Source organism: Myxine glutinosa, chromosome 12 (genome assembly GCF_964187855.1).
Source record: "Myxine glutinosa chromosome 12, kmMyxGlut1.1, whole genome shotgun sequence".
Lineage (NCBI taxonomy): Eukaryota > Metazoa > Chordata > Myxini > Myxiniformes > Myxinidae > Myxine > Myxine glutinosa.
This window is the reverse complement of record NC_136272.1, coordinates 27,200,447-27,218,236: the sequence shown is the minus strand read 5'-3', so window position 1 is coordinate 27,218,236 and position 17,790 is coordinate 27,200,447. Positions and strand designations below refer to the sequence as shown.

The window sequence follows — 17,790 nt, the reverse complement described above, 5'->3', positions numbered from 1 at the left end:
GTAACAATTGGTGTCTGGGAGTGGGATTCGAGGCCCGAACCAAATTTTTAAAAGGTGTAGAAAAAAAAAAATTTTTGGTCAAAATTACGAGCTGCCGAAATTTTGTTTAATAAAACCCGAATTTTGAGATCGCGCCATGGACAATCAAGGCGATCGGATGTCGGTGGGGGAGATAGACGGGTTAGGGGTAACCCAGGACTTAGGGGAAGAAAGGGAGGAGGAGAGCAATGAGGAGGCGGTTGAGGGGGTATCAGGCGCACAAAATGGCGTCCTCGCACACGAGGTTTCGGGCGTGCAAAATGGCGCCACGCACATGGCCACGGCGACCGTGCCCGCGACCGTAGCAGCGCCGCTGGTGGATTCGAACCTTTTTATGTTACAAATGGGGGCCCTTATGGAGAGGCTAGAAGCAAAAATGGGGGTAATGGGGAACCGGATGGAGGCTCAGAATGAGCAATTGGGGGTAATGGGGAACCGGATGGAGGCTCAGAATGAGCAATTGGGGGTAATGAGGGATGAAGCGAGGGGTACCGGTGAGGGGTTAGACAAGAAATTTGGGAAGTTCGACAATAATTTTGAGGAGTTAGACAAGAAATTTGGGAAGTTAGACAATAATTTTGAGGGGTTAGACAACGGGATAAAAGAGGTGAAAATTGGGTTAATGGGGTTAGAAAATAGGATGGAGGACAAATTGCGGGAAATAGGGGAACAATCTGCCAGGGAAATCAAACGAATGGGGAACCAGATAGAGGAGGTGCAAATCGGGTTAGAAAGTAAACTGGATGCTCAGAGGGATGAATTGGGACAGATGAGGGTGGCATCTACAAAAGAGATGGAGGAGATACGACGAGGTGTAAGTGAGGAGGTTTCGGGGCTACGCGAGGAGGTAAAGCGAGGTGAGAAGAGTATGGAGAAAGAGGTGAGGAATAATACGGCTAGGTTACAGGGGGGCATAGAGGGTCTGACGAAGGGAGTAGAACAGCTGACAGTCGGACAAAGGGAACTAGCGGACCAAGTGGAGCAGGTTCAAAGGAACACTGCAGTACTCGGAGGGTTAAAGGCGACACAAAAAGAAATTAAAAACGAATTAATAGCGACACAGAGGCAATGTCAGATGGTACGTGAGGGACTGACAATGAGGGTGGACGAGGTGACAGAGATAATGGAGACAAAGGACCGGCAGGTGAGGATGCACATAGAAACGGTCACGGTAGCCTTAGAGGACGAACTTGAGGAGACGCACAGGGAAATAAAAGAGGTGAAGCAAAAATTAGAGGAAGTGGAAGAAGAGGTGAGTGAAATTAAGAAGGGACAGACAGAAACTAAGAGGGAGATAAAGGAGGAAGTCATGGAATATGTACAAGGTCGGTGCTCAACTCATAATGTGATGCTCACTAACCAAATAAAGAGTTTGCAGGTGGCAAAAGAGGTGCGGAGACGAGGTGCCAAGGTGAGTGGCGAAATATTCGGCAATGTATATGATGTGAGGAAAGCTTCAGTCGGCTTGGGGATTGGTTTGGATCCGGGTGTTCGTGAAAGGCCGTTGGTGAAGTGTGCGACAGGTCTGGTGTGCGAAAAAAGAGGTGTGCGAGAATGTCCGACCATGGGGTGTGTGAGGAAAAAGTGCGCGCCGACCAGTGAGTGTGCTGTCGAGAGTGAGTCGGTAGTAGCGCATGTGCGAGGGTGCACCTGGAAGCGCGGTGTGGGGAGTGTTACGGAGGAAGTAACGGAAAAGTGTGCGCAAGAGGATGCGCGAGAAAGATGTGTAACGGACGGGTGCATGGGGAAAGCGCATGCTGTCAAGAGTAAGGGAGAATGCACACCTGTGGTGAGTGTTACAAAGGATGTAATGGGAGAGGATGCGCGAGAAAGGTGTGTAACGGACAGGTGCATGAGGAAAGAGTGCGCTGTCGAGAGTAAGGGTGAGTGCGTTGTCAAGAGTGGTGGTGAGAGTAGTGAGAGTGGCACGGAGCGTGAGTTGGTTGTGACAGGTGAGCGAGGATGTACACCTGGAATGGTAGAGCGTGTGTGGGTATGCACACTTGAGTTGGTCGTGAGGCACGTGGGTGGGTGTGCGAGTGAAAGCACACCTGTGATTGTCACAGAGGAGGTGACCGAGGAATGGGCGCGAAGAGGTGTGTTGGTGAGGTGTGCGAGCGACGAATGTGTGCCAAGGTGTTCGGTGGTCAGGTGTGTGACCAAGTCTGTGAGCGGAATGAGTGTACCGAGGTGTGTAAGGAAAGGTACGAGGAGCATGGGAACAGCTGGAGGTAGTAGCAAGAAAGGGGTAGCGTATGCGTGTAAGCATCCAGGTGAGGCATCGACGGTAACCGGGTTAGCGGTTAGAGCGACTTTTAGCCGAATCGGGCCCTCGGTGCGTGCCGGGCTTCGCGTGCCGCGAGAACCAGCGGGGATCCGAGCCACGGCGGGTTCGAAAGGACCGCCGTACGCGATCCACGCTGTGCCTCGCTTGGAACGGCCGCGTCCGGGCTCCACTAGGCGGAACGGGCAGCCCGATAGGAAGGGTCGTCATGGCGACCACTTTTTATTGAGACGTTCCGGCAGGTCGAGATCGGGCAATTGGATGGCTCCGCGCCGAGGTGGTGCGTGGGATCTCGGCACGGGTAAGCCCCCGTCCCTGCACCGAGTGCCGGACGCATCCAGCCGCCGGCACCAAAGAACCCGCGTTCATTGCTCGGCTGTACGAAGCCAGGCTGTAGACGTGAATTGGCGCACCGAGAGGATCTAATAAGTAGACGGGATATTTTGGACCCAAAATTAGAAAAAGGCAAAATTTGATGATTGGTACGGTGATTAGCGGTAAATGGAAAATTTTTGATTTGTTGGATTTGGACGAGCGAAATTGATAGGACCTCCCCGATGTGGTGGGATGGCAAATCCACCATCCCTCACAGCGTGGGGGGGCAAAGGAGCACTAGCTTATGGGGTTGATGGCAGTGAAAACTAGCCCGGGTGGGTTAGGATATTGTGTGTAGGGCCCTAGAAGATGACATTAGGTAACGTTAAGGTTAGTTAGTGACAAGGATACCTGTAGTGGGGACGCAGGTAGATTAGTGTGGATTATAATGACGAGGGAGCGCAATAGTTTATAGGGACGCCTGGGAAGCGCAAGTTTCAGAGGGGAGTAGTTAGATGAGATGATGCCGTGTGTGTGAGGATTGAACAGGTGTGATTGCACAGGTGTGCAACTGAACAGGTGGATGGAGCAATGTATGAGGGAGTAGTGGTGATTGCATGTTGTGTTGACCAAATGGTCCAGGAAGAAAGGAGGGTGCAGGTGGCACCAGGTATGATTGCACAGGTGTGCAACGACAGGTGAATGGAGGACAGGTGTATGGAATAAATGGTATGGAGTATTGGAATGGATGGTCGTGGAGTGAGTATGGTGGAAACTATGGAGTGGAGTGGATGGTGCGAAGGTGTGAATGGGGGAAGAGTGGACCCCCATCATGGATACCCGGGGCGGGTAGAGTAAGTGTTAGGTAGAGGGTATAGGTAAATTGTGGTTGGATATTGGCATCTGTGGTGCGAGTGGAAGAATGATGTTTGGATGGGTGCATTAGTGTTGTGGAAATGGCTGGGCGTGTAGCCTGTTAGTGTGTGTAGTTGGTTGGGCACTCCACCACTGTGAGGATGTCGGCCAGGTGAGGCCGCAGGTGGGCTCTGGGAGCCGGTAGTTGTTGTGGATGGGGCCCGAGGATCCGGAGGACGGACCCGGGTAGCCCAGTGCCAGAGGGCACCAAGGGGTGACAGAACCAGGAGGGGTCTTCCCCAGTTAGTTAGGTTAGGGTGAGGAGCTAGGTAAGCTCGGGTGGCAACTACAGTGGTGGAGGTGTGCAGGTGGGTAGACCTGCTGGGAGAGCTACACGTCACAGCCCAGAAATTGTGCAAGGGCACCGGGAGATGAATCGGGGGAGTGAGACCCCAAATTGAGAAGCACCACAGTTTGGTCAATGGGAATTGGTTGTTAGAACCCATAGAGTAAGTGGCCAATGGATTGGCAGGGAAAGACCCCGGGTAGTGTAAAGTGTGTTAAAATCATTTAGAGGATAGTTAGGATGAAGGATCTCCTCGCACCATCTGCATCCACTCACCTGAGGTGACAGGTACTCCACACCATGCCATGTTTTATTATTTTTCATTAATGCAAATGTTTTGGATTGTGAGACGCATCACGACGTGGGGGTGACATTGTGCGTAATTCCATCTCTCCCTCCTTATGAGGATTGATGATGAATTGGTGATGGCAAATTTTGAAGTAGAGGGATTGGAGACGAATTTGGTGTAGAAGGGAAAGATGGGGAAGACAAGACGTAGTGACGAATTTGTAAAGGTGTAAATTCTTGTAAATATGGGGTAAGGGCAAGGGTAGTGTAGGTGACAGGGGGGGTGACGTACGGTAGGGACGAGTTTTTCTCACTTCGCTCTCCGTACGCACTTCACCCTGCATTGCCTTTATTGACGTGTACCCTTGTGACCTTACCCCTCGCTCATTTGCCTTCCCCCCTTTTGTCTCCCACTTGAGGACCTGTGCGCCATTGGGTGCCGAGGGGAGCGTGCGTGAGGTGGCCATTGTGCGCACGAGATTCCCAGAACCAGCGTGCATTGCGTTGATGTACCACTTTATGGACCGCTGTTCTGCGGCCAAGTACCACTTGATGGACCCCAGGTTCTGGGGCAGGGCACCTCTGTTGGAGACTGGCCATAGTGGCCAGGGAATCTTGCTTGCGGACCTCGGTAAGGTGGCACCTATGCCAAACAGGTGGACCACCCTTAGTTGGCCCCTGAGGCCCTAAATAAAAACGAACACAAGTTGTGCTTTTTATTATTTCCAAGTAGGCCGCATGAAGCCAGAAGTCGTCGGGAAGAACATCGGCCCAGCAGAGAAAGAGAAGACCACCACCAGTTGTTTTGTTGTGTTTATTATGAACCGTGGTGACTGTGCACCGAGTGGTGCTTTTGGTGCTTTGTGGTGCTTTTGGTGCTTTGTGGTGCTTTTGGTGCTTTTGGGTGCTTTGGTGGTATTGGTACTGGTGCATCGATGCAATGCGTGCTGTCTCCTCCCTCCCAACAGGAATTTCTTTTTCTTGTTCCCTAAAAAGAAAAAAAAAACACAGGTCCTGGGTTGCGTTGTAAATAAGAAATAACGTCACTGTAAATAATGCTCCCCACCTTAAATGTATAGTTTGAGAACAATTCCGTAATTCGGTTAGCTGTGGGCTTGAGTCTGTTAGACAGGGTGCAATGCAATAGGGGGACATACTTATTTGTGTTTTAAGATTGTCACACTCAGGGTCAGGTTAATTGTAGAGGGAATTACACCTACGTGTCACACTAAGTTAAAGTTTTGTAGGCCCGAGTACGGGCCTGAAGAAAGGAGGGTGCAGTGTAACGGTTTTGAGAAGTGTAACGAATTTGAGAAGTGTAACGGTTTTTGAGAAGTGTAACAATTTTGGAGAAAGTGTAACGAATGTGAAAAGTATGGTTTCGTTGTGTGTAACACCCTCGTAATGTAAATAATGGTCGCAGCCGTCCTCCTAGTTAATTCCATGAAACTTACACACAGGCCACGATATATCTTTTTAAATAGTTTATTTCCTTATTCTATGTAGGCTAAGTATGTGTTTCCCACTAGATTGACTCTGCATTGTATCAAACGAAATAAGCGTAGGCCCCTTTCAATTTCCCCAATCATCTCCGCTCTCCAAAGTTCCTTTCAAAAGTGGTGCGAGTGGTGTTCAATCCCGCAAGCCGTCATTGGCCATGTGCTCATCTCGGAGAAGAGGGGGGTAGGAGCCGCCAACTCACAGGCGTGGCACGTCGTCATGATCAAAAGAGGAATCGGACAGCCCTAACAGCCAACCAGCACCGCGGTTAGCGACCCGGTAGGCGTGCCCTCGCAGCCGGCGGCTTGATTCCGCCCGGAGTAATAAAAGCGACTGGAAGGGACTGCTTCGGGAGATGACATGAGAGAGGACATGAGAGATGAGCTGTGAGCTGTGAGCTGTGAGCTGTGAGATGAGAGACGCTCCAAACCAAAAAGGAGAAATACTTGGAGAGGAAACCAGCTTTGAAGAGACGCGCTGAGAGGAGGGAGACGGCTCCACCAGAAGGAGAGGAGCAGGTGTGACCGAGCCAGCGCGTGACGTCTACAGCATCGTCAGCGTCGACGCGACCGAGGGTTTTTCCCGCCAAAAATGCGAAGAATTGAGAGCTGCTACCTCCAGCCCTGCCGGTTGCAGGGACCTGACCCTGCCTCCCTCTCCAGCAACCCACCTCCGCCAATCCTGCCTGCAATTTCCCCCGTGTAAGTGTGAACGTCGTCTGTCTTGAATCTTGTCCTGGGGTTAAGTAAATTGAATAGTATAAGTTAACGATTCACTGTGTGACTGCTTCTTCCATCCATTGCTTGTAAATAATTTTGGTCGCTCCTTCTTTTTGCTTGTGTGTGTATAATAAATCTGTTCTTCCTCCGTACTCTGTCTTCTTCTCTTTTCCTTCTCTTTCGGTCGCTTTAGAGATTTCCCGATTGAATATCTGTGGTGCGATCTGGTCAACGTTGGGGGACTCGGGCCAATTGGGGATCCTGTAACGGTCGCGGTTGGACCATCCGCTCGGCCCATCATAACATCTAAACCGCGATCCGTAACAATATTTTACAAGCCCGGCTACGCCGCTGTTAGACTTTTGGTCTTGTTTTCTAGATAATACTCTTATGTTTGTGGGTTAGTGATATGTTGAGTCAGGTAGATTTGTATAGGTAGGTGCTCCGATGATCGTGATAAGAATGATCACCATGTAATAAGGTTTGTTTATCCGAATTTCGGATAAGTGTATATTTGTCCCCGTCACGAGGGGGCGGGGCATGTTATTTAGCTCAGGGATTAGGTTAAGTAATTCTCTGTTCGTCGTTACCCTTTGTGATTTATCCTTTATCTCCTTTGGCACCGCACCATAGACAGTAGCACAGGAAATGCCCATTAATTAAATCACACTAAATAATAAAACTAACCGGAACCCAGATGACGCACTAGGGCTAACAATCCCGCCTGGCAGGCACACATCGCTCGGGCAGGCCGAGAGCCACGCCCAGGACAGTGATTGGGCGGGAGTTGACCATCAGGAAGGCCGGGGTAAGAAGGAACTCGCTGATTGGCCAGGGTGGAGCAAGAAGGCACTCACTGATTGGTGAAAGAAGGGCGAGCAAGAAGCGGAGTGCTGACTGGTGGAGAGCTCAACGAGGTGGTGGTGGCCTGCAGGCATTGGTGGAGAAGCGCCGATGACGTCACGATTCGGCGTTAAAAGAACTCTGAGACCGACATTTTCTCTCCCTCTCTCTCCTCGCTTTCGCCTTCCTCTCGTTCCTGCCTAATGCGGGCTTCTCCTTCCTGCCTCTCGCTCACCTCTGGCCCTCGACTCTTGCTGACGGTGGTCCTTTGACGAACGACGAGTTGGGTTTCACTGACGCGGCTGAGAGGCAAGCTGCACGCCTGCCGTTTGAGATGAACGGTGAGGCCTGCTTCGCGCCGGCGCACGCGGCCTGATGAACCAAGCGGACTGCGGCCTTCCTTCCCACCAAGCACAGAGCCGCGTCCGGACGATGCGCTTGGGGCTGACACCATTCCTGACGAGATACACCAACCAATCTGAGCTAAGTGAACTAAATAATCACACCATTATTTTCCAACGTTATTTTATCCCTCGTCTGTGTGTAAGTCTGGTGTGGGTGACGGCCCATTTAGGACTTTAGTTTTACTGTCGCGTTTTTCTTTGTCCCGGCATTCCGTTTTAATAAACCTGTTATTTTTGTACATTTTAAATCCGTGTTTGTTCAAGTTTATTTTCTTTGCAGGCTTTGGGACTGCCGGCAGACAACATATAAGTTAAAGCTTGCGTTTGGCCTTCCGTGCTGCCCTACGGTAGTCACCAATGGTAGTCACACGACAATACATTAAACCAAGATGGCAGACACCAGTCCATTTATAGTGGAAGAGAGGCTGATAGCAGTGGTGTGGTACTATGAGAGAAGTAACACAAACAAGACAATGAAGCAGGTACAACAAAACTTCAAGGAGCATTGTGGAAAGCCAGCACCGTCAAAATCAAATCTTCATCTTTGGGAAAAAAGGAAATTTCAGACTGGAAGTGTACACGACAGCAAGCACAGCGGACGACCAACAATTTGTGATTTGGAATTCAAAACATTAAAACATCCGACCTCAGATCTCCGAAAAAATCATTACAGAAACGTTCTGCAGAGTTGGGTGTTTCGTGTTCGTCGTTGTCATACAATGAAAGAAGAACTTCACATGAAACTATATAAAGTAACTGTCATTTGTGAATTATCAGATGCAGATCATGAAAACAGGTCGACACCTTGTGACAGTTGACAGTGCAGAAAAATTATCTTGTGGCGTGACAACTGCCGACGTCAAACGGATGCATGCATTCTCCCTCCCTTTATTGTATTACGTGTCCGTTGATGTTTTTTGTTTTTTATGTGCTAATATGTGTTTGATGTGCCAGCTCTTAAATGAGCCTAGATCTTGTATACAAAAAAAACAAAAAAACTCAATGTCTAAGGAGGTATTGCTAATTCGTGTATTACTGTAATATATTATTACTGGGGCTTATGGCTCACCCTGGTAGATGGTATAAACAAATCTTGTATAAGCAGCTAAAACCGTGTCCTGGGACTTATGACTCACCCTGGTAGATGGTATAAACAAATCTTGTATAAGCAGCTAAAATCGTGTCCTGGGACTTATGACTCACCCTGTAGATGGTATAAGCAAATCTTGTATAAGCAGCTAAAACCGTGTCCTGGGACTTATGACACCCTGTTGATTGAAGATCTTCACCCAACCTTGGTACGGAAGCTCCTTCATTTCTGGAACCATATTAGTGGCCCTCCTCTGCACTTCCTCAACTTTATCTGCGTCTGTTTTAAATTGGAGATGCCAGCGGATATTTCCATATTCTCGGAGAGGTCTACCAATGTTGAGAACAAAGGTGGTAAGGAAGCCCTGTTCAGGTGACTGAATGTCTTCCTTAAGAATCTTAATAAGATGCAAAGTATTGCAAGGTGGCTAACACCCATTTATTAGGGTGAATCATTCTCATTGTGATACAAGCATGAAATTTGGAAGTTATGTTCTTATATAGTAAGTCTTTAAATTCAGACTATTAGCCAACTCGAAATTCAATATGGAGGCCATTTCTTTCAAAAAATTTTCAAAATGGCCACCTAAATTGCTAAAATGTACAATGAACTTTTTTATAGAGAGCTTCATAAGTGAACCTCTATGGCAATGCATGTATATGTAAATCCATTCAAAATTTTATGTAAATCCATTCAAAATTTAACTGTCATTCCCCATTCCCTTGGGAACAAAATTTCATGTTGTCATTTCAAATGTCCCTTCCATGATCCGCCATCTTGTCCCTTCCATGATCCGCCATCTGGTCCCTTCCATGATCCGCCATCTTGTCCCTTCCATGATCCGCCATCTTGTCCCTTCCATGATCCGCCATCTTGCTCACGTGATCTTGCTTTGGTCTGGCACGACCGATAAATTATTTTCCCCTGGTGATTAAAATCAATAAATTACAATGCACTACTGTACAGAACGGATTTTGAATTCGAAACCGCTCATCATTTACGCCAGCTACACCGACTTCTTTTTTCCACCAGCTACACCGGCTTCAGTTTTCCGCCAGCTACACCGACTTCAGTTTTCCGCGAGCTACACCGACTTCAGTCTTCCGCTTCGTAAGCGAACCTCTATGGCAATTGCATGTATATGTAAATCCATTCAAAATTTCACTGTCATTCCCCATTCCCTTGGGAACAAAATTTCATGTTGTCATTTCAAATGTCCCTTCCATGATCCGCCATCTTGCTCACGTGATCTTGCTTTGGTCGAGCGCGACCGATAAATTATTTTCACCTGGTGATTAAAATCAATAAATGACAAGACAGTACTGTACAGAACGGATTTTGAATTCGAAACCGCTCATTATTTACACCAGCTACACCGATTTCTTTTTTCCGCCAGCTACACCGACTTCAGTTTTCCGCCAGCTACACCGACTTCATTTAAGCCAGATACACCGACTTCATTTAAGCCAGATACACCGACTTCATTTAAGCCAGATACACCGACTTCAGTTTTCCGCCAGCTACACCGACTTCATGAGACGTGCCAAGAAAAATGGTGCTGCTGCCACCTATCGGTAGAGTAACTAAATTTCGGCGTCCGCCCACCATATTGCTTTGGTCTGGCGCGACCGATAAATTGGATAAATATTTTCACCCCATGTGATTAAAATCAATAATTCCTGCATGAAAAATATTCCGTTTCAAAGACAAATACAAAAAATACCTTAGTGATTAAGATTGTATGAAACAAATCAGTTACCGGTACATGCACGGTCGAAAATGAAAAGGACACTGCACCATCAATCAATCTCGACCAGCACAACCGAGAGCTGCTGCCACATATCTATCGGTTGAGTAACTAAATTGTGGCGTCTGCTAGGATGCGAAGACGGACGACGAAGATTGCTTGAGACGTTGCATCTCCTCTATTCCTGTCATATTTTGTTTAAATTACGAGTAGTACGAAACTTCACTGGAATTCTATGGGTGTAATTGTACTGTGATCAATTTTAAACATTTAATCTCAACTAATTTAAAGCATTTTGCCTGTCACAACCAAGGCATCTATTCCCACACCCCAGTCTTCTAAAAAAATTCTCAGCCAGTATTTTGGATATGGTGTAGCCAGTATGGATTATGGATAGCCAGTATGTGGTCCCAGATCAGCCTGGGATAGTATTTTGGATATGGTGTAGCCAGTATGGATTATGGATAGCCAGTATATGGTCCCAGATCAGCCTGGGATAGTATTTTGGATATGGTGTAGCCAGTATGGATTATGGATAGCCAGTATATGGTCCCAGATCAGCCTGGGATAGTATTTTGGATATGGTGTAGCCAGTATGGATTATGGATAGCCAGTATGTGGTCCCAGATCAGCCTGGGATAGTATTTTGGATATGGTGTAGCCAGTATGGATTATGGATAGCCAGTATATGGTCCCAGATCAGCCTGGGATAGTATTTTGGATATGGTGTAGCCAGTATGAATTATGGATAGCCAGTATATGGTCCCAGATCAGACTGGGATAGTATTTTGGATATGGTGTAGCCAGTATGGATTATGGATAGCCAGTATATGGTCCCAGATCAGCCTGGGATAGTATTTTGGATATGGTGTAGCCAGTATGGATTATGGATAGCCAGTATGTGGTCCCAGATCAGCCTGGGATAGTATTTTGGATATGGTGTAGCCAGTATGGATTATGGATAGCCAGTATGTGGTCCCAGATCAGCCTGGGATAGTATTTTGGATATGGTGTAGCCAGTATGGATTATGGATAGCCAGTATATGGTCCCAGATCAGCCTGGGATAGTATTTTGGATATGGTGTAGCCAGTATGAATTATGGATAGCCAGTATATGGTCCCAGATCAGACTGGGATAGTATTTTGGATATGGTGTAGCCAGTATGGATTATGGATAGCCAGTATATGGTCCCAGATCAGCCTGGGATAGTATTTTGGATATGGTGCAGCCAGTATGGATTATGGATAGCCAGTATATGGTCCCAGATCAGCCTGGGATAGTATTTTGGATATGGTGTAGCCAGTATGGATTATGGATAGCCAGTATGTGGTCCCAGATCAGCCTGGGATAGTATTTTGGATATGGTGTAGCCAGTATGGATTATGGATAGCCAGTATATGGTCCCAGATCAGCCTGGGATAGTATTTTGGATATGGTGTAGCCAGTATGAATTATGGATAGCCAGTATATGGTCCCAGATCAGACTGGGATAGTATTTTGGATATGGTGTAGCCAGTATGGATTATGGATAGCCAGTATATGGTCCCAGATCAGCCTGGGATAGTATTTTGGATATGGTGTAGCCAGTATGGATTATGGATAGCCAGTATATGGTCCCAGATCAGCCTGGGATAGTATTTTGGATATGGTGTAGCCAGTATGGATTATGGATAGCCAGTATATGGTCCCAGATCAGCCTGGGATAGTATTTTGGATATGGTGTAGCCAGTATGGATTATGGATAGCCAGTATATGGTCCCAGATCAGCCTGGGATAGTATTTTGGATATGGTGTAGCCAGTATGGATTATGGATAGCCAGTATATGGTCCCAGATCAGCCTGGGATAGTATTTTGGATATGGTGTAGCCAGTATGGATTATGGATAGCCAGTATATGGTCCCAGATCAGCCTGGGATAGTATTTTGGATATGGTGTAGCCAGTATGGATTATGGATAGCCAGTATATGGTCCCAGATCAGCCTGGGATAGTATTTTGGATATGGTGTAGCCAGTATGAATTATGGATAGCCAGTATATGGTCCCAGATCAGACTGGGATAGTATTTTGGATATGGTGTAGCCAGTATGGATTATGGATAGCCAGTATATGGTCCCAGATCAGCCTGGGATAGTATTTTGGATATGGTGTAGCCAGTATGGATTATGGATAGCCAGTATATGGTCCCAGATCAGCCTGGGATAGTATTTTGGATATGGTGTAGCCAGTATGGATTATGGATAGCCAGTATATGGTCCCAGATCAGCCTGGGATAGTATTTTGGATATGGTGTAGCCAGTATGGATTATGGATAGCCAGTATATGGTCCCAGATCAGCCTGGGATAGTATTTTGGATATGGTGTCGCCAGTATGGATTATGGATAGCCAGTATATGGTCCCAGATCAGCCTGGGATAGTATTTTGGATATGGTGTAGCCAGTATGGATTATGGATAGCCAGTATATGGTCCCAGATCAGCCTGGGATAGTATTTTGGATATGGTGTAGCCAGTATGGATTATGGATAGCCAGTATATGGTCCCAGATCAGCCTGGGATAGTATTTTGGATATGGTGTAGCCAGTATGGATTATGGATAGCCAGTATATGGTCCCAGATCAGCCTGGGATAGTATTTTGGATATGGTGTAGCCAGTATGGATTATGGATAGCCAGTATATGGTCCCAGATCAGCCTGGGATAGTATTTTGGATATGGTGTAGCCAGTATGGATTATGGATAGCCAGTATATGGTCCCAGATCAGACTGGGATAGTATTTTGGATATGGTGTAGCCAGTATGGATTATGGATAGCCAGTATATGGTCCCAGATCAGCCTGGGATAGTATTTTGGATATGGTGTAGCCAGTATGGATTATGGATAGCCAGTATATGGTCCCAGATCAGTCTGGGATAGTATTTTGGATATGGTGTAGCCAGTATGGATTATGGATAGCCAGTATATGGTCCCAGATCAGCCTGGGATAGTATTTTGGATATGGTGTAGCCAGTATGGATTATGGATAGCCAGTATATGGTCCCAGATCAGCCTGGGATAGTATTTTGGATATGGTGTAGCCAGTATGGATTATGGATAGCCAGTATATGGTCCCAGATCAGCCTGGGATAGTATTTTGGATATGGTGTAGCCAGTATGGATTATGGATAGCCAGTATATGGTCCCAGATCAGCCTGGGATAGTATTTTGGATATGGTGTAGCCAGTATGGATTATGGATAGCCAGTATATGGTCCCAGATCAGTCTGGGATAGTATTTTGGATATGGTGTAGCCAGTATGGATTATGGATAGCCAGTATATGGTCCCAGATCAGCCTGGGATAGTATTTTGGATATGGTGTAGCCAGTATGGATTATGGATAGCCAGTATATGGTCCCAGATCAGCCTGGGATAGTATTTTGGATATGGTGTAGCCAGTATGGATTATGGATAGCCAGTATATGGTCCCAGATCAGTCTGGGATAGTATTTTGGATATGGTGTAGCCAGTATGGATTATGGATAGCCAGTATATGGTCCCAGATCAGCCTGGGATAGTATTTTGGATATGGTGTAGCCAGTATGGATTATGGATAGCCAATATATGGTCCCAGATCAGCCTGGGATAGTATTTTGGATATGGTGTAGCCAGTATGGATTATGGATAGCCAGCATATGGTCCCAGATCAGACTGGGATAGTATTTTGGATATGGTGTAGCCAGTATGGATTATGGATAGCCAGTATGTGGTCCCAGATCAGCCTGGGATAGTATTTTGGATATGGTGTAGCCAGTATGGATTATGGATAGCCAGTATATGGTCCCAGATCAGCCTGGGATAGTATTTTGGATATGGTGTAGCCAGTATGGATTATGGATAGCCAGTATATGGTCCCAGATCAGCCTGGGATAGTATTTTGGATATGGTGTAGCCAGTATGGATTATGGATAGCCAGTATATGGTCCCAGATCAGACTGGGATAGTATTTTGGATATGGTGTAGCCAGTATGGATTATGGATAGCCAGTATATGGTCCCAGATCAGCCTGGGATAGTATTTTGGATATGGTGTAGCCAGTATGGATTATGGATAGCCAGTATATGGTCCCAGATCAGACTGGGATAGTATTTTGGATATGGGGTAGCCAGTATGGATTATGGATAGCCAGTATATAGTCCCAGATCAGCCTGGGATAGTATTTTGGATATGGTGTAGCCAGTAATATGGTTATGGATAGCCAGTATATGGTCCCAGATCAGCCTGGGATAGTATTTTGGATATGGTGTAGCCAGTATGGATTATGGATAGCCAGTATATGGTCCCAGATCAGCCTGGGATAGTATTTTGGATATGGTGTAGCCAGTATGAATTATGGATAGCCAGTATATGGTCCCAGATCAGTCTGGGATAGTATTTTGGATATGGTATAGCCAGTATGGATTATGGATAGCCAGTATATGGTCCCAGATCAGCCTGGGATAGTATTTTGGATATGGTGTAGCCAGTATGGATTATGGATAGCCAGTATATAGTCCCAGATCAGCCTGGGATAGTATTTTGGATATGGTGTAGCCAGTAATATGGATTATGGATAGCCAGTATATGGTCCCAGATCAGCCTGGGATAGTATTTTGGATATGGTGTAGCCAGTATGGATTATGGATAGCCAGTATATGGTCCCAGATCAGCCTGGGATAGTATTTTGGATATGGTGTAGCCAGTATGGATTATGGATAGCCAGTATATGGTCCCAGATTAGTCTGGGATAGTATTGTTACGGACGCGGTTTAGATGTTATTTACCGAGCGGTGGTATTGCCGCGACCGAACAGTTATTCCCCGACTAGACCCCGATTCCACCCAGACGTTGACCAAATCGCGCTATGCCAAATCAATGATGGAAAGGACGCGACGACTGGGAAAGAGGAAACGACGCAAGGGGTACAGTTCTCAAGACCTCCAGAGGAGGGTATAATTACAGTGGTGGAGAAAAGGGGGTAGATTACACGGCAGAGTGAGGTAAAAGACACAGAAGAGATGGGCACTTAAATACAATCTTATCTATTCCCGGACAGACCACAGACAAACGGAACAAGGCTGACTTACACAGGGATTGATGGCAGGGAGGGACAGGTAGTTCGATGGCACAAGGTGCACCTTGGCTCGGGGACAGGATAAAGCACGGTCCAGTCCAGAAGATGCGGGGAGGCCTCACAGCGCTCGGAGGGTACGTCTTGCTTGCTCCAAGCTCAGCGCGCATCTGACGTCACCTCCCTCTCCCTGCGCATGCTCAGCGGGGAGTGACACGCCCTCGGCTGGTTGGCTCCGCCCCTCTGGGGCCGGTCCGCCGCTTCCATTGGGTGCGGGGGTTACCGGGCTCCGCCCTTGACGAGGAGCTGACAGGGAGCCCCTATTTGGTAACCCCGTCGAGCACATGTTCGATGGCGGCTCGTTGGGGAGGCCTGGTGCCCTCCCAACACCCCCTACCAACCAAGCCGGAGTGAGGACGCGCACTCCCCGCGCCCGCCGCTGCCGTTGCTGTTGTTGTTGCTGAACCGTGAGGAAGAGCTGCGGGGAGGTATTGGGAGGTCCTAAACTTCCTTACGGTGCCATACAATCACATTCTGGTGCAACGAAGGGTCAGAATTAATGGAAACGAGTCCTTAACTGACATAGACTAAGAATAACTAGCAAGATGTCCTATAGTTGTCTTACATGAGATGCGGTGAACCTGGGCACGACATTTAATGGGGGAAATAGGGGGAGGTCGGGTCTACAGAGTGTTGTTTACAGAAAATGGGACTAGGGAATGGGGGATTGGGGATAGTTGGGAAGTATTGAGGAAATAGGGGAATATTTGCAAGTGGATATGGATGGATGCAAATCCCATATCCGCAACATTGCACCCTTCTCTACCTCGGGGCGTCCCGACCCGATAAATTTTTACCTACTTTAGTGTGGCACTCAGATGTAGTTCCCTCTACTATTAACTCAACCCTGAGTGCGACAGTTTTACAGATGTTCACAAATGAGTAAATATGTCCCCCTGCGACGTTGCACCCTTCTCCTAACAGAAACACACCCACAGGATAACCGAATCGCGGAAAGCATCCTCAAACTAAACATACAGCCGGTAGGGAGAATTATTTATACAACACTGATATTTACACTACGATCCAGGACCTGTTCTTTGAGGAACACATGCAGATGTTATGCATAGGGAGAGCACGCATGCCAGCATCGATACACCAACCCACGAGTGCCCTGTGGCCCTACGGCCTTTAATAATGTGCAGAGCACCCCGTCCAAGCACCAAAAGCACCACCCCATTACGCACAGTCAGCACCATCCGGTGCACCAATAAAGTGTTCAATAAAAATGCACAATCAAGTGTCCATGGTCACCGGTGGTGTCGCAGCCGGCCGATGTTCTGCCACTGGTCTTGCCTTCATGGAGTGCACTTGGCCTTCTGGCTTCTTTAGAAATAAAGAAAGGCGCCAACCGCGTCCATTTCTCAATTGTGGCCGTCAGGGGGCCAACTAAAAGTGGTTCACCTGTATGGCATAGGTGCCACGTTGACCCAGGTCCATCCACGGGTGGTGCTTGACCGCAAAAGAACTGCGGTCCATTGTGGGCGGCCACAAAAATTGCGGTCCATATGGTGTATCGATCCAGGCAGCAAGCAGCGGAAGTACAGGCCCACAACTGCGGAGCCAGCACCTCTCTCTCCTCTCTCTCTGCCCCAAAGCCAGATCCTCAGAGGTGGGAGACAAAAGAAGACAAGTGAGTAAGGTGGTAGGGGCGCAAAAGTGCACGCAATACAAGGTAATGCACACTGGGGGCACATGGGAACCAGGTGAGACAGGTACGTTCCTACCGTACGCCCCCCCCCCCCCCCCCCACCAGGTAAGCTACATTGCCCCTCCCTTACCCCTTACTGTATCCACAAAACACAACACTACTCATAAACATCTACTTTACACATCAACAACGTCCCTACTGTCTTCCCCGTTCCTCCCATAAACCAAATTCGTCTTCTCTCCCTCCTAACCAATCAAATTTGCCATTTCCAACTCAACATCAAAATCTGCCATCACCAATTCATCATCAGTCCCTCCTAAGGAGGGAGAGATGGAATCACCCCAATGTCTCATCCACGTCGTGATGCGTCTCACAAATCCAAACAGCAATTCTCCTTTCCTGCAACACAAAACAAAGAAAACACAGGTGTGGAGTCATCATCATCACCTCAGGTAAGTGGCTGCGTATGGTGCGACAGGTTCATCAATCCTAACTATTTCCTAAATGACTTTAACAACTTTACATTACCCGGGGTCTTTCTCCTGCCAAACCATTGGCCCTCAT

The 17,790-nt window shown here is 47.5% G+C and overlaps 1 long non-coding RNA gene across 1 annotated transcript in view; it reads right to left on the bottom strand.

The window, feature by feature from the left end:
- Positions 1–9,107: 9,107 nt before the first annotated feature.
- LOC137415877 (uncharacterized) overlaps positions 9,108–17,790 on the bottom strand; it is a 39,599-nt gene continuing 30,916 nt past the window's right edge. The window contains exon 2 of the long non-coding RNA XR_010982148.2: positions 9,108–9,607. This is a non-coding gene — a long non-coding RNA (uncharacterized LOC137415877). The remainder of the gene's footprint in view (positions 9,608–17,790) is intronic.